The sequence below is a fragment of the Phascolarctos cinereus genome, unplaced genomic scaffold, assembly GCF_003287225.1.
Source record: "Phascolarctos cinereus isolate Bilbo 61053 unplaced genomic scaffold, phaCin_HiC Scaffold_4;HRSCAF=312, whole genome shotgun sequence".
Classification (NCBI taxonomy): Eukaryota; Metazoa; Chordata; class Mammalia; order Diprotodontia; family Phascolarctidae; genus Phascolarctos; species Phascolarctos cinereus.
The window spans coordinates 556,521,149-556,546,227 of record NW_027555847.1 but is presented as its reverse complement, the minus strand read 5'-3'; the positions used below and the strand labels follow the sequence as shown (position 1 = coordinate 556,546,227).

The 25,079-nt window shown below is 40.0% G+C and overlaps 1 long non-coding RNA gene across 1 annotated transcript in view; it reads left to right on the top strand.

Moving 5' to 3' along the window:
• LOC110208695 (uncharacterized) overlaps positions 1 to 25,079 on the top strand; it is a 205,561-nt gene that overhangs the window by 71,205 nt on the left and 109,277 nt on the right. The window lies entirely within an intron of this gene.

The following is a 25,079-nucleotide window of genomic DNA, read 5'->3' as shown; positions in this document are numbered from 1 at the left end:
CCTCAGTTTCCTCATCTGTAAAAAGAGCTGGCAAAGGAAATAGCAAACCATTCTAGTATCTTTGCCAAGAAAACCCCAAATGGGGTAATGAAGAGTTGCCTACAACTCAAACAACTGAGCAACAACAGTCTCTGATGCCAGATCCAGTGCTCTTATCATCACGCCATGGGAGTCAATCTCAGCTAGGTGATGTAGTAGTCAAAGTTCATATTCTCTAGCCACAGGCCTCAGCTTTATCCCTATAGACAGCTTTCTTTGCACAAAGTGTCAGAGTTTGAGTCAGGAAGGCTTTAATTTGAATCTTGCCATATATACTTACTAGCTGTGACCCTGGGCAAGTAACCTTATTTGTAAGAGGAGGATTATAGCAGTACCTACCTCACAGGGTTGTTGTGAGAGTCAAATGAGGTAAAACATATAAGTGCTTACAAATATTGTTATTATCCAGTTTCATAAGGAAAAAAGTTATTAGTATATTCTGAACAAATAGCATAAAATTGAACTCTAGGACCCAAAGCAAAAATTAGAGCAAAACCTGATTAATTTCTCCTATGCATCTTCTTGTGTTCTACACTACCATGAAATGTTTCCTTTTTATTCCCCTTTCATTTTTCTTCATAATTTAGCTAATGAGATGAACTGTAAATTCTAGTCTTTGCTTACTTTAATACTTTAAGGAGACATGATTTCATCAGCATAGGACTCCTTCTACCAATGAACACCCAAATATGCCCTTGTCTTAGGTGGTTGTTTGATCCTCTGTGGCCAAAAAATCATCTGGTGACAAGCCTCTCTGAACTTGGGAGACTATTTCTTAGTCAAAAGACACAGCCTGTCCTTGCACCAGCACACAAAGCCCTTGTGCCTTTATAGGACCCACCGGCAGTTTGTGACATACCTTTTTAGAACAAGATCTTGAGGAGGTGGAGTCAAAAGGGAAAATTAGCAGGAAAAAGTACAGCCTAGCTCCAGACCAAACCTCTTCCACAAAGATCTAGAAAAAGGCAGCAGACCAAATTCTGATCAGGAAATACAAGCAAAAGTCACAGTGAGTCACTTTTCAAACCCAAGGTAGCTTAGGGAGACAGAAAGGTCTGTAAACACTGGGAACAGGGTCTGGTCAGGAGTGAGCCACACATGGACTTAAATGGAGTCTGGACTGAGCACCAGGGCAGGAAGAGATGCCAGAGGACCCTGAACTACCTCAGGGTTCATGAATGAGTGCTATTTGACAGCTCTGTCATTCACTACCTGGTTTCCAGCTGGACTGAAAGGCAGATCTGCACATAAGAGTGGTACAGAGGAGTAGTTTCTAGCTAGCATTAGCTGTATACTGAGCAAGGAATAAGTTTGGAGGCAAGCTATAGCTGTGTGGCTCTGACTCTAAGAGCTGAGAAGGGACTTGATCCTCTCCTTCAAACCAAGGTGGAATTCTGGAATGGAATAGCCAGGGCAGAAATCCTAGTCCAAAGGGGAGCCTGTCATTCAGTTCCTCTGAGCCTGTAGAGTCTCTCAGTAGGCCAACAGTAGCTGAGTCCAGCATCACTCTAACGAAACACCCAACCAGGGACAAGCCAATAGACCCAAATAGATCCAGAATTTGTGGACTTCATATCAGGAGGGCAGTAAATAGACTTCACTCTCAATCACATCACTTTGGGAACACTGAAAACTTGTACCAACAGAAGGACATAAGAAAATAGACCAGTCTAGATAGACTTCATCCTCCCCACCACACTCTCAAGAAATACACAAAGTCTGGCACCATCATAGAATCCAAAGTCAAGATGTAGACTGGAAGAATGAGCTAATAAACAAACAAAAATCCACCATAAAGAACTATTATGGCATCTGGAAGTTCAAAACACAGAACCAGAAGAAAAGAGCAATTGAAAATTTTGTTGTTCTTCATGCCTCCATTTGGGGTTTTCTTGGCAAAGATGCTAGACTGGTTTGCCATTTCCTTCTCAAACTCATTTTATAGATGAGGAAACTGAGGTAAACAGGATTGATTTCCCCAGTGTCTCACAGCTAGTAAGTGTCTGAGTTCTGAATTTGAACTCATGTCTTTTTGACATGACATGACATGAGCTCCATCCACTATGCCACCTAGCAACCCCTGACTTGAAAATATCTACAAGCAAAACATCAAGTAAAAATATAGCTGAGACAGAAATCCAACCAGAATTGCTGGAAGAAAAGCAGGAGTATAAAAAAGAGCTAAAAGTTATTTTAAAAACCAAATGAGAATGGTAGAGGAAAAATGGGAAAAGAAACAAGAAAGATATGAAAAGAGAATAACATCTTGGAATAAGAGGTACAGAACCTTGTCCAAGAAAATAACTCATTGAAAATTAGAATTGGCCAAATAGAAGCTAATGATTCTAAGAAATTAAGACAAATTAAAACAAAGCCAAAATACTGGGGAAAATAGAAGATAATGCGAAGTATCTTATAGCAAAAACAACTGACTTAGATTGGGAAGAGATAATTTAAGAATCATTGGATTATCTGAAAGCCATGACCAAAAAAAAAAAGACCCTAGACATAATATTTTAAGAAATCTTAAAAGAAAACTACCCAGATCTCTTAGAACTATAGGGCAAAGTAGAAATTGAAATAATCTCCCAGTTGCTTTCTTGGAGAAACCCCAAAATGAAACTTCCAAAAATGTTATAGTCAAAATCCAGAGCTCCTGGGTCAAAATAAAAATACTGCAAGCAGCTAGAAAGAAAGAATTCAGGTACCAAGGAACGACAAATCAGGATCACACAAGATTTAGTAGCTTCCACTAGAATCCAGAGATACCTCCATGTCATGATGGGACACAGGAATGGACTTTAGTGGATTAATTCTTAACCACTTTGCAATAGTCAAGTGTCATGAATTTTTTAGACTTAGTGTTGGAAAACACTTCAGAAACTCTCTATTCTATAACCTACCAGTCCCTACCTTTTTTTTTCATGTAACATTTGTATTTCTCTGAGTATGAGATTGATGGTGAAGCTGAAACAGGAAAAAAAATTCTCAAATATTCCCTCCTTTGGCCCCCACCTTTGGAATATTGGCATAACCATCTATAACCAACCACATCTCTTCTCTTCCCATAAGGCAAGAAGTTCCTACTCCCAAGCCACAGACCTCAATACCATTCCTGCAGAGAAATTTCCCTGCAGATACTTTGTAGGGAAGAGGGAAGGAGAGAGATGAGTGAGTGAGACCACATGACAATAAGCCAAGCCTTGTCTCAGACAGCAAAAATGTCATTCTCACTCATTTTAGCCTCAGAGCCAAGAAAAATCCAGATCCAGCTTGGTTCTGCCTTTTAAGAAGTTTGTCCAAAATCTATAAATTAGAACCATAAGATTCATTATCATTTTAGCTCTGTTCCCAGTCAGGAGAAAACATGGCACTTTGGAACAGATTTGGAGCCTTGGTCCTTTCTGTATCTCTGTATATCAAAACTAAACACTATTCTTCCCTAGTGCAGATTCTGTTCACAATTAAGGACAGACAGAAATCAAAAGCAGTTAAAATAGGTCAGATTTTATCTATAATCAGTTGCCTTTTAAAAAATACTACTTAAGACAAAAAATAAACAACTTTAAAGAACAGAAAAACCTGGATTGTACAAGAGTCCTCTGGGATGAGAGAAAGGGGAATGTGGTTTGACCAGCTGCCTGGATTCTCAGCCAGGAGAATGCTTACCAGCAATCAGACACTTTCCATGCTCTGATCATAGTTGTCCCTTCTGCCCCAGGGTTTGAAGGCGCCAGCCACCCTGGTGCTCCTCTCTCTCACAGTTCCTCTCTCTACATGACACATGCCATTGCTGTCTTCACAACCAGCCATCCCTTCCTGTGCCATCAACTAAGACTCAGTTCTAAATGCCTGCCCTGCCTTGGAGCACCATTTCTGCTAAAGTCTTAAAACTATTCCAGGCAGGAAGAGGACTACTCCGTCTTCTTCGAACCACATCTTCCAGGTTCCCAGGCAGGCAGACTCCATTTCAAAAGTCCATTACATTCAGATGAAGAAATCCAGAGATTCAGTGACTGCACCCAAGGTCACACAGGGAGCAAATAGAAGAGCTACGATTTAATCCAGGTCCAAATTCAGCACTTTATTCACTATGTTGAGGTCAGATTTGGGAGAGTGGTTCAGGTGTGAAAGAATTCACTTAGACATTCTCTTTTAGTCATCAGGAGCTTTATTAACATGAAAAGCATATGGACCTTTACTGTAGCAATGGGGATGAGTAAAAGGTGCTAGTATTTGGGGGAACTAGGCTTATATAGTGATGTTCAGGATGGTGATGTAGTTTTAGGGTTTTATGGTGGTTAAAGATTAAGGACAGGATAAAGAGGACGGGGGGAGACACAGGATAAGGGAGACAAAAGCCATTCTCTTGGTACAAGTTAAGGAGAAATTTCATGGTATTTCAAGATAAGGGGAAAAGGATTTTAGGATGTTCTCAAGTTACAGAATGAGCTACAGAATGAGCCCCTCTCAGGAAGGCCCCACAAAGTACTGGAAAAGCAACCTTTAATATTCTTCTTAACTACTAGGTACCATTTGCTATACCAGTCAGTCAGTTGACAAGCATTTATTAAATACTTACTATATGATAGGCATTATGCTCGGCGTTGGGAGTCACATGGTAAAAAGTTCACATTCTAACATGGGGGACAACATACAAATAACTATATCATGAGATCCTTTCTCATGAAATACAGTGTCATTTGGCATCCCCTGAACAAGAAACACAATTTGGCATCTGGGCAGCAGTGTAATGAAAAGGGATTTTTGAGTCAGAGGAGCTGGGTTTGAATCCCAACTCTTGTCACTAACCAACTGTGAGACCCTGAACATGTTCTGTAAGTTCTCTGGGGTTCAGTTTTCTCATCTATAAAGTGATGGGGTTGAACTAGTTATCCTCTAAAGTTCTCTTTCAGTTCTGTCTGTGATCCTAAGCAAAAGTTTTACCTTTAACTTTAATTTCTCCTCTGCTGTTTCTCAAGCAAACTCTCTGTCTGTCTGTCTGTCTGTCTGTCTGTCTCTCTCTCTCTCTCTCTCTCTCTCTCTCTCTCTCTCTCTCTCTCTCTCTCTCTCTCTCTGTCTTTCCCTCTCTCTCGGACAACCTTGGCCAACCTCTTGTACAAAGTTGTTTTGTGTTCCCTCCCTTACCCAATCTCCCACATCACCAGGACTGGGGGAGTAGAATGTGACCCTCCCTCAAGGCAGGTGCTTTGCTTCCTCCAAATTGCACTGTAGGCCAACCACAGGGGTCATGGAGTGGCCCAACTTGAACCCAGAAGCCATGTGTGCTACCTCACACCCTGAGAGCCCTTGAGACAGGAATGGTATGGCTCTAATCTCGGACTTCAGTCCCCATGGCCTAGACTGCTAGATGATCTAGAAGTTCATTAAACTTTATTTTTACCCTGTCTATAGATTACAGCTATCCATGCCCAGTCTAGTTGTGGGGGGTATGGAGGGCTTGGAAAGTAGTGCAGGACAGGTTTTTATTTCTCAGTATGTCATCCTGAGAGACTGCTAATCAATCGTTGTCCTAATTTCTCTGCAATTAAATAAGAACACAGGAAGTCCTCATTAATTCAGATTCTACTAATTCAAAAAGCATGATCATAGCAATAATGCTTTATGTTTGTACAGGACCTGAGAGGTTTCAAAGTGCAGGACATTGAAAACTTTGATAACTTCATAGATTATATCAGTTGAGCCTTAGATGGGTAGACAGCACAGAGGGTATTTTCTCCACTTTACACACTCTACTGACTCTGAGTGGGTAAGAGATGTACTTGGTGGAGCCAAAGCTAGATCCCAGGACTTCTAACTTAAGAATCCAGATCTCTTTTCTACTGAAGCAGCTCTAGAAAAGAACTTGGTGAGCAAAGTAATAATGAAGATACAACATCAAGCTAGGAAGGACTCTAGGCTGCAGGTTCTCCAACCCTGAGTCATATTCAAGTGATGGATATTCTGACTTTTGGTCTTTCTTTTCTCTTCATTAAAGTAAATTCCTTAGGAATTAAGGGAAAAGTTTGCCGGTAAATAGAAGGTGCTTAGTAAATAAATGCCTATTGAATTGAATTAGACAGCTATTAGGACCCACACCACATTTTCTTAATCTAGTGACAGATAGTGTTAGGTATACAAAAGCAATAAAACTCAGTTTTTAGAAAGCACTCTAGAATTTATTCAGAATCTTCATGAATTCAGTTGATCCTTCCCCCGCATTAGGCTGAGCCGGAGGGTTTTACCCGGTTCAAAGATTAGGGTAGGAAAGTCATTTAGAAGAGGCTTTGAGGGTGTTTAACCTCCAGGCAGAGCTATATCTAAAAGCCATTTAGACTCCCTGGTGATTTATTCCTATCCTCTGGTATGTGTGTATGTGTATCTGTTTTGTTGTTCCGCTTCTGTGAGATTGCTAGAGGCAGCCAGGTAGCTTCAGGAAGACCTAAGTTCAAATCCACCTTCAGCACTTACTAGCTATGAGACCCTGGGCAAGTCACTTAACCTCTGTCTGCCTCACTGTCCTCATCTGCAAAATAGGGATAATTGTGCCTATTTCCCAGAGCTGTTCTGAGGATCCGATAAGTTAATGTTTGTCAAACACAGTGCCTGTCACATAGTAGGTGCTTAATAATGCTTACTTCTTCTTCCTGTGACTTAACCTGGGTAAGGTGCTGTCAATAAGGAAATTGATTCTTCAGTGAAGATCAGCAAGTGTTCTGCAACATATAGATCTGCCTGGGCCTTTGAGTTGTTAAGGGATTTGCCCAGGATTCAGCCAGACAGTACTTAAACCCAGGTCTCCTTGAGTCTGCCTCTCTATCTACTATTCCATTTGTATAATTTTTACTGCTGAATGATGTTAGAGATTGTGGGTTGTTTTGGGTTTTGTTTCGGTTTTTTGCATAGTTCTCTAGTGCTCTTTTTCTTCTGTCCTTAGAATATCCATAAAAAAATAATGTTTTCATCTGACAAACAAGGAGGTTGAGGCACAGGTAGGGTATCTAAGGGCTCCATGCCTCACACCTGCCAGTTATAGAGATAACAACACAATTCACTACCCTTCACTTTCCTAGGTTTATTGTGAAGGGTGATTGACAACTTCTCTCACTCAATTACATGTGAGAGTTTTCTAAAGAACAGTGAGTGCCTTCCCTCTCTTGCTTAGAGATGTGGGGGCACAGTCTCTGGCTACTAAAGGGTTATCTGGTTACTTTGTCCTGCATATTTGAAAACTGGACAGGCAGGATGGGAATGTGAGTAGGAAAGGAGTCAGGTGAGAGTGGATGGGAAGCAGAGGGAAAGTTTTTCTCTGGCCTTTCCTTTTATGCATTGTGCATCACTGCCCCCAATTGTCCAGCACCCTCCCCACACCTCCAGTTTAGTCAATACTGAATTGGATAAGAAATCGATTGAATAGGGAGTCAATGTTCCTCTACCATGTGCCTGAAACAGTGAAGGCCACATATTGAGCAGAAAGGCAATCAGGACCATAGCTGTAAACATGGTAGTCTCCTGGGCACCAGGCTGACCATATACAGGAGAGAACCCAAAACTTCTGCCATAACTGTGTCAAAAAATGAGATTGCTGTCAAAGTTACTACTGATCATTTCTTTTGGCACTGTATGTGTCTGCCTGGCAAGTAATTCCCATTTGGATCTTTTGGGTGAAGATGTGGATTAGTACTTGTGACCTCATTTCCTTAACCTCCTTTGGCAGAAGCTGTAGGTATGCATTAAATGGCTTTAATAAGGATTACCAAAATTCAGTATGTCAAAGGGAAAAAAGGACATATTTACCTTTCAAGCTATAATGTTTTCCTTCATATTTGATGGTTCATTCCAAGCAGTTATTAATGTATTCATGTTTGTGTGTGGAAAGAAAGAAAGGATGCTGGGTTTAATGTGGTGGACAAAAAGATAGCCTTTAGACCTGGGTTCAAGTCTTTGGCATATAATGACTGTATGTCCTTGGGCAAATCCCTTAGGACTTAGCCTTTTAGTACCTGGGGTGACTTTCTAAGACTACAGGTTGCAAAATAGTTGTTAATCTGCACTGTTGAAAGAATTTCCTCATAGGAGTTCCTTAAAACAATGAAATGATAGGTCTGGAATATACATGCATACATATACATATACACACATATGTATATATATGTATGTATGTATATATGTGACATATCCACACAATATTCATATATGTATATGTTTATATGTATTTAATCTAGATTCATATAGAGTATTACCTGAGGGAATTGAATGGGTTAAAGGACTTGCTCAAGGTCACATAGCCATTATGTGTCAAAGGTGGGACTTAGACCCAGGTCTTTGTGACTCTAAAGTTGGCCCTCTGTGTACTATGAGATCCTCTCGTATATGTATGTCAATTTTCTATAACAATTGTATTCCAGGCCCATTACTATGCTGTAAGAAATAGTGAATTTGATGAAGACAGAGAGAAATGTACAAAGACTTATTTGGACTGATACAGAGTGAAATAAGCAGGACCAGGAAAACAATATGCACAATGGCTGCAACAATGTAAATTGAAAGAAAAATGAAAAGAAAACAATTGAAACTGTACACTGTGTACTTATGATGACCAACCCTGATCTCAAAGAAGAGATCTAAATATTCATCTCCTTCCCTCCCTTCTTTGTAGAAGTGGAAGACCATTGGCTTGGAATACTACATATGATATTAGATTTGGTTGATGCGTTGGTTAATTTTGCTAAACAGTTTTTCTTTTTTCCTTTCTTTTCATTGTATAAGGGATGATTCTCCGGTAATGGGATGGAGGTACACTTTGGTAAATGTGATGTAAAAACAAGGAATATTAAAATATCATAATACAAAAGAAAGAAAATGGCAATTGCAAATGGACTTACTTGTGCTGAATGGAGCCTAGAAGAAGCAACATCCTCTCAGGGCATGGACTGTGTCCAGAGTAGGGTTAGGGAAGGATAATGAAACTGGCAAATGGCCAGACCATTGCTGGCAAAGTGTCCAATGGCATTATTTTTCTGCCTTAGAAAATCCCAAGGGACAAGCCTCCCACATGCTTTCTATACACAGACACACACTCTCATTGGAGAGGGGTCAGATTGCTGGGGTTTTTTCTGAGCTTACTGTAACTAAAATACTTCACAAATGTAGATATTGTCAGTAGATGTTCCTAGATCAAATCAGTACAAGGGACTTGGAAAAGTTTTGTCTCAGCCTACCTTGAACCCCATCAAATAGAGAAGACAAAAAATTAATGGTCTTTTTTTCCTGCAGAAAAAATTACTTTCTTTTTTCTCCTTTCCTTTAGTCAGCAAGGATGAGAGACAGGATGTCAACTCAAAAGTTCTTTAGGACATTTTCTTGCAGATACTTAAAAGTACACTAATTTCAAGGGACATTCCTCCTTTGCTCATAGATCCATCTCAATTCATCTCCAAAAAAGTATGTTGAGTTATTTAAAATCTCTTTGGTGGCATGAGGAGGTTGAGACAGCATGATCCCCATACTGCAAAATATCATATCCCCTGCCTGAAAATCTTTTCATAATGCAAAATTATATAATTAAGGCAGAATGTTGATTCTGCTATCTGACTAAAGACAGATAGCTTATTAAATTCAGGAAAGATTCATGTGAAAAGTAGATAGCACCACTCTCTTCATAGGTCAGTATGAGACATAACTGTCATATTGTCTGAAATGCATCTTTGAGTAAGGCAGAGGTAAGAAGAGAGGTTGGGAAGTCTTACTTTGGCTTCAAATGAGTGTAATTGAGTGCCTTATTAGGACCACATATTCTAGAGGCATTACTTGTCACAATAGAAAATCAAGCATTTTCTGGATAACTACTTGTGTGGATGATATAGGAGATTCATGTTTCAAGATTAAATTGGAGGGGCAGCTAGGTGGCACAATGGGTAGAGCACTGGCCCTGGATTCAGGAGGACCTGAGTTCAAATCTGACCTCAGACACATAACACTTACTAGCTGTGTGACCCTGGGCAAGTCACTTAACTCCATTTTTTAGCCCTCCCCCCCAAAAAAAGATGAAGTTGGACTATAAGGTCTCTGGGGACCTTTCACATTCTGAAATGATGCTCATATATAAACAGAAACTTTATTCATATAAGATGTACATATTTATATATTGACATACACATCAATATGTATGTATCTATATCCATTATATACAGATTTGCATATATCTATGGATATACATATCTATAATAGATATAGATCTATAATAGATAATAATGTAGATATACATCTATATATGCATATATCTATATGTATCTATATGTGTACTATGTATATATGTATATACATATCTATAATAATACAGATACCTATCTGTAGTAAATAGATATGTATATCTTGATATACAGATATGTACATATCTATATAATATATAATATATAGATATATCTGCATTTATATACACATATATCTGTATAGGATGTACATTATATAAGCCCTCCACTAAAATTCCAAGGTCCTTTTTCACATTAAATGATTTCTTGTTTTATCTTCTACATTCTTCACTTAACTAGTTGAATTTTGACCCCAATTGCTATACTTTGAACTCCTCAAAATTAAATTTAATTTTTATTAGATTTGACCTATGCTTCTTGACTGTTGCATTTTAATTTTTCATCTCTCCATGTCTCATAACACAGCATTACGCTACATTATTCTTTGAACCAGTAGACATACAGAAATCACACAAGATAACATCCCTGCCCTCATGGGGTACTCAGTCTGTTAGGGGTATAAAACAGCTATCAGGTATAAAACATCAGCTTAGATAATTATAATTTGCAATGTTCCAGGACAAGTGCAATGGAAAGTTGCAAAAAGTCCTATGTAAAGTCCTCAAGAAAGATCATAAGTGCTTGGTAAGAGTATTTTTAAATAGGAATTGCTACTATCACAGAATATCAGGTTGCAGTAAGAACATCTGAGGCATATTAAGTGAATCTTAGTTTTGGGATGGGATTGTAGAACCTCAGGACCCCCAGACATACAGGGCATTTTAACTTGATATGGGAATATCATCTGAGATGTCTTCATTGCCTTTTTAACAGAAAGCTTAATCAGAAGGACCACATAAATAGAGTGTACTGGTTAGCTAGAAACTGCAGATTTGCAAAGGAATTTGGTCCTGTGAGGAAACTGGATCTAATTGGGGCTAACTGAAACAAAGAAATCATGGGGAGCCTACTCTTAAAGGGAAGCTGGCAGGTTCCCACACATGCTTTGTGGTGGTGTGCAGTGTTATATATGTCCATGAACAAGTTGAATTGAGCTTATGCCATGCACCAGTGCTGGGTTGTTCACCAGCAAGTAGTGAAGAAAGCTATACCAAGTGCTTTTGTCCTAAGGCATTCAAAGTATTCTAAACACAGGAGGTACAGTGGGGGAGAGGGGGTGGAATTTGAAGGCATCAAGGGCTATATGGAAAAATCTGGGAAGATTTTATGGCAGGTGGCATTTAGGTTTGGATTTGAAGTGTGGGTAAGAATTCAATAGGCAAAGAGGTGGAAGAAAGACATTCCAGGTTTGGGGGAGTAGCAATTAATCATTTAATTGCCTACTGTGTGCCAGACACTGTGCCTTTCTTGTTTTAGTTAGTCCTGGTCAGATCTAGTTTCTTTCTAGAATCAAATTACTTTTCAAAGCTGCAATTTCTAGCTAACTGGCATACTCTTTATTTATTAATTTATGTACTGTGTTTATTCCTGGTAAACAGGCTGTCATGACAATTCATTGCCTTCATTGTGCCAATTTAGACCCTGACTCATATATCTAGGGATCCTAAAGTTCCATAGTCCTATCCCAATAGGAAGCTTCAAAAAAGAGGCAAAAGGCAGTCCCTGCCCTCAAGGAGCTTAGTCTAATGGGGGGTAGGGAGACAACATGCAAACAAATATATACAACGCAAATTATATACAAATAAATAGGAGATAATTAATGGAAGGAAGGTACTGGAATTAAGAGGGTTTGGAGAAGCATTCCTATAGAAGGCAGGATTCTGGTTGGGACTTGAAGGCAGCTAGAGAGGTCAGTAGTTGGAGTGGAGGAGGGAAAGCATTCTAGCATGCGGGACAGCAAGAGAAAACACCACAAGTCAAAATGATGTGTCTTGTTCATGGAAAAAAGAGTACATGTTGGGGAAGTGAGGCATAAGAAGACTGAAAAGGTAGGAAGGGACTAGGTTATGAAGGGTTTTGAATGCTAAACTAAGCATTTTGTATTTGCTTCTGAAGGCAATAGGAAGCCACTGGATTTTATTGAGTAAGGGAGTGACATGAATTAACTTGCATTTTAAAAAATCACTTTAGTGGCTGAATGAAGGATTGATTGGAGTAGGGAGAGACCTGGACCTATTACCCCACCAGAAAACTATTACAATAATCCAGATGATAAAGGCCTGCACTAGAGTGGTGGCAGTGTCAGAGGAGAGAAGGGGACATATTTAAAAGATGTTACAAAGGTGAAATCAACTGGCCTTGGCAACAATTTGGGTATAGGAGGTGAGAGAGTGTGAGGCATCCAGGATGACTCAGGTTGTGAGCCTGAGGAACTGGCAGGATAATTATTGCCTTCTACAGTAATAGGAAAGGTATGAGAGAGGAAGAGTTTAGGGGGAAAGATAATGAGTTATGTTTTGGACATATTGAATTTAAGATGTCTACTGGACTTTTGAGATTTCTGGAGATGTGAGATTGGAAGTCAACAGAGAGTTTGGGGCAGGATAGGTCGATTTGAGAATCATCAGCATAAATATGGTAATTAAATCCATAAGAGCTGATGAGATCACCAAATGAAGTAGTTTAGAGGGAGAAGAGATGAGGTTTATCTATGATACCTATGGTTAAAGGGCATGATTTGGTAGAAGATTCAGCAAAGGAGACAGAGAAGGAGTATTCAGATATGTGAGAGGAGACTCAGGAGAGAGTAGTGTCCTAAAAACCTAGGGGAAAAAAGAGCATCAAGGAGTAGAGGGTGATTAACAATGTCAAAGTCTGAAGAATGAGGATTGAGGAAAGACCATTGGATTTGTCAATTAAAGGATCATTAATAACTTTGGAGAGAGCAGTTTTGGTGGAATGATAAAGTTAGAAGCTAGATTGTAAGGGGTTAAGAGGAGAATGAGAGGAAAGTAGAGGCTCCTATTACAGACAGCCTTTCCTACTATAAAGGGTAGAAAGTCTATAGGATGATAGTTACCTGGGAAAGAAGGATCAAGGGAGGATTTTTTGAGGGTGGGGTAGACATGGGCATATTTGCAGGCAATAAGAAATATGTATAGAATGGTTTTACATATATATGTATATGTGTCTAATGGTAGCCATAGCTAGAGGGTAGGGAAGAAAAAAGGGGAAAAAAGAGAAAGTTACACTATGGCTTTATTATATATTTAAAAGCAATAGCAAGTTATATATAATACATTTGCAGTTTCATGTATAATTATCTTTTTTCCCATTCTACTATGTTATAGAAGTACTTGTTTTATTTCTAAAATTCAGAATAAAATAATTTTTTTTTAAAAGCAGTAAGTCCATAGAAAAGGAGAGATTGAAGATAAGGGAAAGAGTAAGGATGATAAAGGGAGTAAGTTGTTGGAGGAGACAGGAGGTAATGAGATCACTTGAACAAAAAGAAGGGTTAGTCTTGGTAAGGAGTAAGTTCATTTCATCCTGTGAGACAGGGGTGAAAGAGGAGAGAGTGGCAGGAGGCATCTGAGTGATAGGAGATGAGGAAGAGGGAGTTCATGGTGAATGGCCTAAATTTTTTCTATAAAATATGAGGCAAAGTTCTCAGTTGAGAGAGTGGAAGGAGGCAGAGCCATGGATAATTTTGAGGTAAGATGAAAAGGTTTGAAAGAGCCATTGTGGAGGGTAGGATAGTGAGTTGATAACGGAGGTATAATAGGATTGCCTAGTGGTGGTGAAGGCCCAGTTGAAGTTGTGTTACATAAATTTGTAGTATGTCTGATCAAAATAGTTGCATGTTATTCTCCACCTTCATTCAGCAGCATGTGTATAGGAACGAAGGTAGTGAATACTGGGAGTGATCCAAGACAGAGGCTTGGCTGGGCATAATGGGCAATGTGATAAGGGGGACATGGATTCAAGAGACAAGAATAGGCAGAGCCAAGATGGCAGAGTGAAAGCAGTGACTTGCTTGAGCTCTCCCCCAAACTCCTCCAAATACCTGTAAAAAATGGCTCTAAACAAATTCTAAAGCATCAGAACCCACAAAAAGACAGAGTGAAACAAATTTCCAGGCCAAGACAACATGGATGGTTGATCAGAAGGGTGTATCATGCCAGGCAGGGAGAGGAACACAATTCAGCGTGAGCGCGTAGGCAAAACAGGCCTCAGCAAACCTGGAGCAGCCCTCAGAAGACTGAATCATGGGCAGCTGTAGCAGTTTCCAGACTTCCCAACCCACGAACACTTAAGACAACTTAGAAGGTCAGTAGGAAAAGTCTGTGACTGCCGTGAGAGAGAAGCTCCGTCCCAGACCCAGCCCCATCACGTAGCCCCAGGGGTGGTGGCTGCTTCTGGCTCGCAGACTAAGGGGGAATTGATCAGAGGGGGATTGCAGATTCTCTTTGTTGGTGCAGGATTCTCTTGCTTTGCCTGTGCTTGGATCTGGGTCATGGTTCTGGGTGGTGGTCCTGTGGTGTGGAGGAGTGCTGGCTTGGTGGAGCTTGTAGTGGTGGTAAAGAGGAATCCTCCTCACAGTTCCAAGGCAGAAAAGAGTGCTTGTGGCCACTCATAGACTAGAGCACAGGCCAGGAAAGAAGTAAACACCTCACCCCTCATCATACCACCTTGGAAGAATTGAAAATTTACAGGTCCCTAGAAGTATCTCTGAAAACAGCTGCACAAAACCCCTGAAGCTTGGGACAGTGCATTCTCCACACTGGAAGCAGACCCTTACCTTAACAAAGAGTTTATAACTCAAGTAATTATCTGGGATTATGAGCAAACTGTGCAAAAAAGTCAGATCATAGAATCTTTCTTTGGTGACAAAGAAGATCGAAACATACAACCAGAAGACAACAAAGTCAAAGCTCCTACATCCAAAGCCTCCAAGAAAAATATAAATTGGTCACAGGCCATGGAAGAGCTCAAAAAGGATTTTGAGAAGCAAGTAAGAGAAGTAGAGGAAAAACTGGGAAGAGAAGTGAGAGTAATGCAAAAAAATCATGAAAAACAAGTCAACAGCTTGCTAAAAGAGACCCAAAAAAATACTGAAGAAAATAATACCTTAAAAATAGCCTAACCCAAATGGCAAAAGAGGTCCAAAAAGCCAATGAAAAGAATGCCTTAAAAAACAAAATTGGCCAAAGAGAAGAGGACAGTGTAGAATTGGATTAGTTCACTAAGAGGTCAAGATAAGGAGTAGAGGGGCAGCTAGGTGGCGCAGTGCACAGAGCACTGGCCCTGGATTCAGGAGGACCTGAGTTCAAATCTGGCGTCAGACACATAACACTTACTAGCTGTGTGACCCTAGGCAAGTCACTTAACCCCATTGCTTAATCAAAGAAAAAAAGATAAAAGAGTAGAGAAGAGAATGGCTAGTGCAGGGGAGATGTTCTGGGAGAGAATTGAGGGGTCAAGGGATTGTAGAATACAGACAGAACAGGGTTTTTTTAAGGGAAGGCAGAGCATCAGGTGAAAATTCCAAAGATTATGGTCAGATTATAAGATTCCAGAATTCTTGAAAATAGAAGTGATATATTTGTGGGTGATGGCAAGATCAAGGATATGACTATCTTTGTGTATGGCTGAAGTGGAGTGGAGGAGTAGCTTATGAGCGGTGAATAGGTTCAAGAACTGAGTGGTTAGGGCATTTGAAAGAGAATCAATATCTATCTATCTATCTATCTATCTATCTATCTATCTATCTGTATCTATATTGATACCTATATCTATCTATCTACATATATATACATACATATATACATATACACACACATGCACGTGCGCACACACACACACACATATATATATATACATATATATATACATATATATCTATATGTCTATATCTTGGAGTCCCCAAGTATGAGGGCAGGAGAGGAAAGAAAAATTATGAGCCAGGTAAGGAATTCCCTGAGGAAGGAAGAGGAGTGATCTGAAGGTCTGTAGTGAACAGCTAGCAGGATTTTGATTGGGTGGTAAATGTGAATAGCAGAAATCTCAAAGGAGTGTTGAAGGAAGGGGAAGAACCTGAAAGTAGCAATGGGTAATGAAGAGTATTCCAACTCTCCCCTGCCATGACCAGTGACCAAAGAGAATGAGTGAAAGTGCCACTGGTACTGGATGGCCACGGAGGCTGTGTCATCTGAAGGGAGCTGAGTTTCAGTAAGAGTTAGTAGATGGAAGGAGTGGGAGATGAAAAGATCCAAGATGCAAGGAAGTTTGGTGCCTATGGAATAGGCATTCCAGATGGCACAGTAAAAGGGCTGGGTGGAGTTTGGTTGAAACTTTGGGATGGGAGGGTTGAGGGGAATGGCAATGAGGAATAGGGTGCTAGGAGGTATGGAATGTGGTTTGGGTGACCATCTACAGGAGGTCAGATTTACTGGGATGTGAAGCGTATGACAAGGTGTGAGAATGAGCAAAGGGGTGCACTTATGATAGAGAGGATTTGAGAGGGCTCAGAGAACAGTCCAATTTTACTAAAGTGTAGGGTATATGGAAATAAGTAACATGATGGAATACTGGAAATGCAGTGTGATATCGGATTATGGGGGATCTTGAATGGCAGGCTAAATAATTTGGTCTTTATTTGGTAAGCAATAGGGAAACAATGAAGATTTTTTAGAAAAAGAGTGATGTTACCTGTAAATCCATAATGAAAATAATGCTGGCAGCAATATGTAGGGTCAATTGGAATGTGGAAAAAGTAGATATAGGAAAATCTGCTAGCAGACTACTATAATAGTCTAGATAAGTGAGCAATAAGGGCTTGTATTAGGGGAGGGATGCTCTGTCCCTACATGCCCTGTGACTTCATGCCCATGTTCTCCTGATGGTAGTTGGCTTAGTTACCTCTTATATGTAGGCCAGGCTTCAAATAACCCCCAGACATCTCCTCATCAGTCATGTTGCTGCATAGGTACCTTTTCCACCCCTATCCCCCTTCTTGGTTCTGGAATTATAACTTTGTCATTTTTTCTGGAAAGAGTGTATCAGTCTCAGCCCCTTTTGGCTATACTTAACATATCTGTAACTTTTCAATTTCTCTGTAGTCACCATATCCCTATACATGTAGTCTTTCCCTATTAAGATATAATCTCCTTAAAGATGTATTTGCCTCCCTAGCTCTTAGCACATTTTTGTTGTTCAGCTGTTTTAGTCATGTTCAACTCTTGGTGATCCTATTTGGGGTTTTCTTGGCAAACATATTGGAGTGGTTTGCAATTTTCTTCTCTAGCTCATTTTACAGTTGAGAAAGCTGAGGCAAACAGGGTTAAGTGAGTTTCCCAGGGTCCCACAGCTAGTAAGCATCTGAAGCTAGATTTGAACTCAAGTCTTCCTGCCTATAGGCCTAATGCCCTATCCACTGTGCCACCTCACTGCACTAGTAGGTGCTAAAAAAATGCTTTTTTATTCATTCAGTATGGTGTTATAGATAGAAATGTTTAAGTCAGAATGAGGAGAAGAGTTGGGTGAGAAAAATAATAAGCTCAGTTTTGAACAGATGGAGTTTGGGGTACTGGTGGACTATACGGTAAAGGTATGCTGGAGGCAATAGGGGATGCAGGTTTGGAACTCAAAAGAAAAGTCAGGACTAGAGATACAGACTGAGACCAATCTTTGTAGAGGTTATAATTAAAGGTATGGAAGTAAATCAAGCTCCCATAGGAGAGAGTAGAGAACAAGAGAACAAGGAATGAGGACAGATCACTGAGGAGACAAAGGGGATTCCTACGCAGCTAGCAATGGGTAGAGCACCAGTCCTGGAGTCAGGAAGACCTAAGTTCAAATCTAGCCTCAGACATTTACTAGCTGTGTGACCCAGGGTGAGTCACTTTGCCTTGTTTGCCTCAGTTTCCTCATCTGTAAAATGGAATGGACAAGGAAATGGCAAACCACTCCAGTATCTTTGCCAAGAAAACTCCAAACAAAGTCACAAAGAGTTGGACATGACTGAAAAACAGCTGATCTGTGATCTGAGGGAAGGAAGACCAAATGAATGATGAGGCTAAGTCATTTTGAGAAATGGAAAAATTGATTTGGAGGAAGAATAGGTTGAAGACATCAGACAAGAGAGAACAGGAGGAACTACTCAACTCCTATTTGGCTTCAGTTTTCTCCTCCAAGAGAGTGAAAAGCATAAAATAAAAATTAACAAGGAACTAAGACTCAAAATAAGAGTGGGTAAGCGAGCTCATATTCACCAGGCTCAGTCTTTTCCATGAAATAGTAGGTTAGATCATCTGCTGTAAGTGTGGGAGGTGTGAGGATGGTTTGGAGCATACCTAGCTTCATACCATATGCAAATTTAGTAAGCATGCTATCTATGACTTTATCTAAATCATTGATAAAAATGTTGAACAGAATAGGGCCAAGGAAAGAGCCCTCCGACAGCCCACAGGAAAACTACCTCCAGTGTGAGAGCAATTCATTAATCACTGCTCTTTCTGCCTGGTGGTTCAATGAGTTCTTAATTCGCCTCACTGTAATACAGCTCCATCTTGTCCCAGGGATAACATGAGATTTTGTCAAATCCCCAAGGAGCTTAGAGCAATGGAAAGAGGACTGACTTTGGAATTAATGACCTTTGGTTCAAATTCTCACCCTGATATTTATTACCTGTGTAGCCTTGAGGAAGTCACATAAGCACCTCTGGACCTCAGTTTTTCTCATCTGTAAAATAAGGACTAGACAACTGTGAGGTCCCTTCCAGATCTAACCCTCTGGGCTTTGAATAGGGTCCATGCCACCCTCCTGATCTAGCATTTAGTCCAGCATGACTTAATTAAAGAATGCTGGTTCCCAGTGATCACTATTTCCCTTTACAAATGCTCACAAACTACTCCTTTAATATGATCAGTTCAATCATTTCCCCAAAAGTCAACATTACATTCACCAGTAGGCAGAATGCCATGCCCACTCAGCAGGGATGAGAAGGTCTCAAAAATGAATTCCTGATCATTTATTTCTGAAATATTCAGTGGGAAAAAGCAGGACAGATTTCTAAAGAAAGTGATTTAATTGCATAGAATTCATAGATACGCTCTGAGTTTAAAAGGGCAATATACAAGAGATAGAGGCAGGTAAATGAGGATGAATACAGAAAAATGGAATGGCCTTTTAAGAGTATCAAGATACTAAAGCCTAAGATGAGCTCAGGTTTATGATAAATGTTAAGCACAAAAATTTTTGAAGACTTTCTTTTAAGTAGAAGAAGGTATGGAGGGAACAAGATCAGAAACAAAGAATGGAGATGACTGATTTTGAGGAAGAATAGATTGAAGATATCAGACAAGAGAGAACAAGAGGAACTACTCAATTCCTATTTAACTTCAGTTTTCTCCTCCAAGGGAATGAAAAGTATAGAATAAAAATTAACAAGGAACTGAAACTCAAAATAGAGAAGGAGATGGGAAAAGCACCTAGCTGCTCAGTGCTATGCTCTGTGGGGCAATGGAAAGACCCCTGGATTTCAAGTTGGAGGTGAAGGATCAGAGACCTTGCTCTGCCTCCTAACCAGCCTTATGAACTTGGACAGATCATAACTTGTCAGAGCTCCAATTTCCGAGAAGTTTAAAATAGGGGTATTAGTCCCAATCCACCTGACAGGAGGATTTTTGTACGTGTCGTTTTGAAGATTTAGAGCTGGGAAGGATTTCAGAGGTCACATCATCCAACCTGTCATTTTGTAGATGAAGGAGCTAAGAATGGAGAGGTTTAGAAATTGGCCTTAAAATCATTCAAGGGGAGGGGCAGCTAGGTGGCGCAGTGGATAGAGCACCGGCCCTGAAATCAGGAGTACCTGAGTTCAAATCCGACCTCAGACCAAAACAGTTGACACTAGCTGTGTGACCCTGGGCAAATCACTTTAAGTTCAAATCCGACCTCAGACCAAAACAGTTGACACTAGCTGTGTGACCCTGGGCAAATCACTTAACCCTGATTGCTTCCTTCCCCCCCCAAAAAAAAAACAATCAAGAATTTTTGTGGTAGAGGTGGGACTTCTGACTTCAAATCCAGTACTCTTTTCCGCTGAACCTTCTCTAAAGGCCAATATAAATGTTAGCTATTACTAGATTCTACTACATATGCTAAGATGGTAAATTTAAGTATAACTACTTTTAAGTTTAACAAAGTACTAGTGGTAGAGGTGGTGTAATAAAAAAAAGATACAGATCTTAGAATCAGGAGAGTTTGAGGTTCAAATCTTGCCACCGCTCATACTTATTAGCTGTGTGACTATAGACCAGAGGGTCCCAAAGTGAGTGATACTGCCCCTTGGGGAGTGCTGGAATGATCCAGGGGGACAGTAGTAGCCTCAGGTGCAATTAGGGGGAACTTAATAAAAATAAGGGGGCATTGAAAACATAAGGAAAGAAAAGAAGATAAGAAAATTTTGAAAAATCATTCATACATGTTTCATCTGTTGTGTAACAAAGTTAAAGTTGTAATGATTACATTGTTTTCCAAACAAACACACAAAATGCAAATTATGACCAATCAGTGGTCAAGTCCGTTGACAGATCTTAACAAGCAAGTGTTGGCAGGTGAGCTTGTCACGCATTGTCATGCATTGTTGGAAAGTCCAGCATGCATTGGCAGGAATATGTACATGTAATGACTTATTTTCAATATGATATTATATGGTTACATGATGTAATATGCATTATCAAAATTTTAATGCAGGAAAAACCCCCACAAATTTACAATAAATTATTAAATTTAAGATGTCATTTAAAAATATTTTTTGAAATGATGCAAATTTCAAAACAAAATCATTAAAAGGTTAAAAAAAAAAGTAGATTTCCAGGGAGGCACTGAGTAATTTTTTTGGCGGTAGGTCAAATAAGTTTGGGAACCTCTGCCATAGACAATTCATTTAATATTTCCAAGCTTTTACATTTCTTTGAAGATCTGTAAGATAGGGATAAGAGACAAGTTGTCAAGCTGACCCAGAATCAAGAAGACCTTGTTTCAAATCCTCTCAGAAGCCATTTAACTAGGAGTGCTACTATGAACAAGTGAAGTAACTTATATGAGTCTCAATCTTCTTATCTCTAAAATAGGGACAACAGTATGTCCAGCCCTACTCCGTAAGGGTTGTCTGGCATGAGCTGCAAATAGATAATGTATGTAGAGTGCTTCTGTTCATTTTAAACTGCTATCTAATAAATGTCAGTTAGTATTATCATCCCATAGAACTACTCATCACAATTTCCCCCTGCTCTGTTGAAATACCTCAGGAGGCTTTGAATTTCATACATAAGCATGGACTGCACAGAGTTTCTGCAAGATTTAAGAGGCCTGCCTCTGTAGGATTAGCTAGGCAATGAGCCTAGTGAGACTGGGAGGTATTCATTCCTTTTATAAAAGTGAAGTTCTATTCTAAGGAAAGAGAGTGGCCAAGGTGCCAGGTATTATTATTATTTTTTCCACAGTGAGAATGTAGAGTGGGAAGCCTCCTTCCCCACATGGGCCAGCTCCTGCCAAAGACACATTCCAGAGACAGGCTTTTTTGTTCAACTTTCTGCCTTTCAAGGAATGACTTTATTTCAGGAAGCACACCAGTGACTCTGTTGTTAAAGCTACAGGCTCCGTTTCATTCTGACCTCTTCTTTTAGTTCAGCCGCAATACCTGGGGCTCTGGATGCCCATGCATATTCTCAGTTCAAAGAGGAGTTTTTGAAAGTCGGGGAAAACCCAAAAGACCTTTTCCTTTTCTATATGTAGCTCAAAATAATCAAAAGAAGAGGCAGAAAATATTGGAGCCACCTAGTTCATTTCTATGACATGCCATGATTGATTGTAGCTAATGTCTGTTTTATAATGTGTTGCCTAATCTTGCTTCAAATGGTTTCCTGCTAATCTTACAAAGAACTATATACAACTTCAGAGCACTTTGCAGGCATCATCATAAAAAAATATATATGCCCAGCATCCCTCTGTGAGAGGTGAATATTGTTCCTGTCTTTCTTCTGAGGAAATTGGAGGATTCAGCTATGTGTCCTAGGACATCTCACAATTCAAAAGCCAACGTAGGTGTTGAACTCAAATAGTCTGTTGCATACAGAAATCATAAGGCCACAAGGCCAGACCAGAAAACACTCAGCTGAGTACCAATAAGCACTGTTTATAGGATCACAGATTTAGACCTGCTATTTAATGATCCATGCAAGTTCAGTGAGAGCATGAGCCTCTAAAGCATGGGATTTGGACCCTGCCTTAGAAGATTTAGAAGCCAGATGCACTAGGGCGATAGAATTTTTAGACCTGGAGGAGACCCTCAGATTGCAGCCCTTTCATTTTAAAGATAAGTAAACTAAGTTCCATGCTTATCAAAGGCATGTGGCTGATTGTTGTCCTTCGTTCTGGAAGAGGACAAAAATGACATCACTACACTAGAGTCAAGTTACAATGTGTCTGACTGTGGCTGATCAGACCAATACCAGCTCAGAATGCTCTAGCACAGGTAGGGCACAAACAGTCCATGTGAACATTTGGGTTGGATTCTCTAAATCTGCACATATCGTATTTCTTTTGAGCTACTTCAATTCTGTTTTGCTCATAGAGCACAGAACCTTCTCTGATGTGCACACGCCATGACTGGGTGATCCTATGCCAGTGTCTTGCATGTCACGCAAGACCTTGAGAGTGTCCTTGTATCGCTTCTTCTGACCACCATGTGAATACATATTCTGTGTGAGTTCTCCATAAAATAGTCCTTTTAGCAAGTATTTGTTTTGCCTTCAAACAACGTGGCCAGCCAGTCAGAATTGCACTCTCTGCAGTAGAGTTTGAATGCTTGGCAGTTTAGTTCAAGAAAGGTCCTCAGTTTCTTAACCTGCTAGGTGATCTTCATAATCTCCCTAAGACAATGCAAAAGCATATAATGAGTTAGTCTCAGAACATTAGAAGCTACACCCCTAGGACCTCCTTATATCAAGAGCTCACCAGGACTTAGTGAGATCATAAATATAAAGCTGGAATGGACCTTAGAAATTATCTACTTGCAGAATAGATTGAGCTCCAGTCCTGGAGGCGAGTTCAAATGTGACTTCAGATATGTACTAGCTGTGTGACCTTGGACAAGTCACTTAAACTTTAGTTACTTCAGTTTCCTCAAATTTAAAATGGAGATAATAATAGCACTTACCTCCCAGGATTGTTGTAAGGATCAAATGAGACAATATTTGTAAAGTGCTTAGGACAACAATGCCTGGCACATAGTAGACAATTCATTAATGCAAGCTATTATGACAATTATTATTATTTTACAGTTGGGGTGGGTAGTGTTAAAGCTATTCCAAAGTTAATCATTGCATCTTTGGGGAGCCAAGGCTAAGCCTTTGATCTGAGACACTTCCCCTTCCATCTTGCCAGAGCAGCCAGTATTGGGAATTTTGACTTCTTGGGAAAGCCTCAAGATGAACTGCACTTACCATGGTTCCCAGATGAGCTCTTACTGAAACAACAACTAGAAAGTATCGCAGAGAGCGCTGCTGCTGCATTTGCCACCTACGCTAGCCCTGAAAAGTCTAGGTGTCATCATTTCTTCTCTCTCCCTGTCATCTCTCTTATCTTTCCCTTCATGAAGCTTTTCTCTAGCATTTTAAAAAATCTTTCACCTCAGGAGTCGCTCACACAATGAACTCATGCATAACCTTCTCGGGGATTTAGTTCCAAAAAAACACATTGCTCATGCCTGGACATATTCCTTTATGGGAGACGGCCCATGCAAAAACATGGAGACAGGAGGCAAAAGGCCAAGTCTGAGGGAATAGCAAGGACATCAATTTGGCTGGAACATAATGCATGTGAAGAGAAAGGAGCGAAGAAAAAAAGAAGGAAGGAAAGAGGGAGGAAGGAAGAAAGGGAGGAAGGAAGAAAGGCATTTATTAGGCATCTCTCTATGCTGGGCACTGTGTTTAGTGTTATGCAAATATCTCATTTTATGCTTTCATCCACCCTCAGAGGTAGGTGCTGTTATCATCCTCACTTTACAGTTGAAGAAACTAAGGCAGACAGAAGCTAAGTGACTTGTCCTGGATCACATAACTAGTATGTGTCTGAGGTTGGTTTTGAACTCAGGTTTTTCTGACTCTTGGCCCAATGCTCTACTCACTCTATCACCCAGCATGAATAGAGTAAAATGACTGGAAAGATAGGTTGGAGTCCAGTTGTAGAAAAACTGGTATGTGAAGGGGAACATCTGGCATTTTATCTTAAAGTAGGATTTTTTAAAACATTTTAAAGTTATGGTTCTCTTTGGTGTTTGGTGAATGGACCCCTTCTCTTAATAGGTTTTTATATGTATAAAATAAAATATATAAGATTGCGAAGGAAATCAACTGTATTGAAAAAAAAAGTTACTTCCCATCTTAGAGGCAGTAGGGAGCCACTGAAGGTCCCTAAATATGGGAGTAACAGGGTCAGAGCTATACCTTAGAAAAATTTTGGGGGGCAGCTAGGTGGCACAGTAGACAGAACACTGGCACTGAAGTCAGGGGGACCTGAGTTCAAATCCAGCCTCAGACCAAACACTTGACCCTTCCTAGCTGTGTGACCCTGGGCAAGTCATTTAACCCCAATTGCTTAAAAAGGTAAAAAAAAGAAAAATTCTTTTGGCAGCTATATGGAGGATGAATTAGACAGAGAAGAACCTAGAAGCAGGAAGACCGGTTATGATGTTTTACAACAGTCTAGGGGAGAGTTGCTGTGAGGCCAGGGGTATGCTGATAAATATTCAATAACTGACTCTCCAGTAAAAAAAAAGTAGCCCAACAAAGTTTTAAGTTGCATTTAGTAGCATAAATACATTAA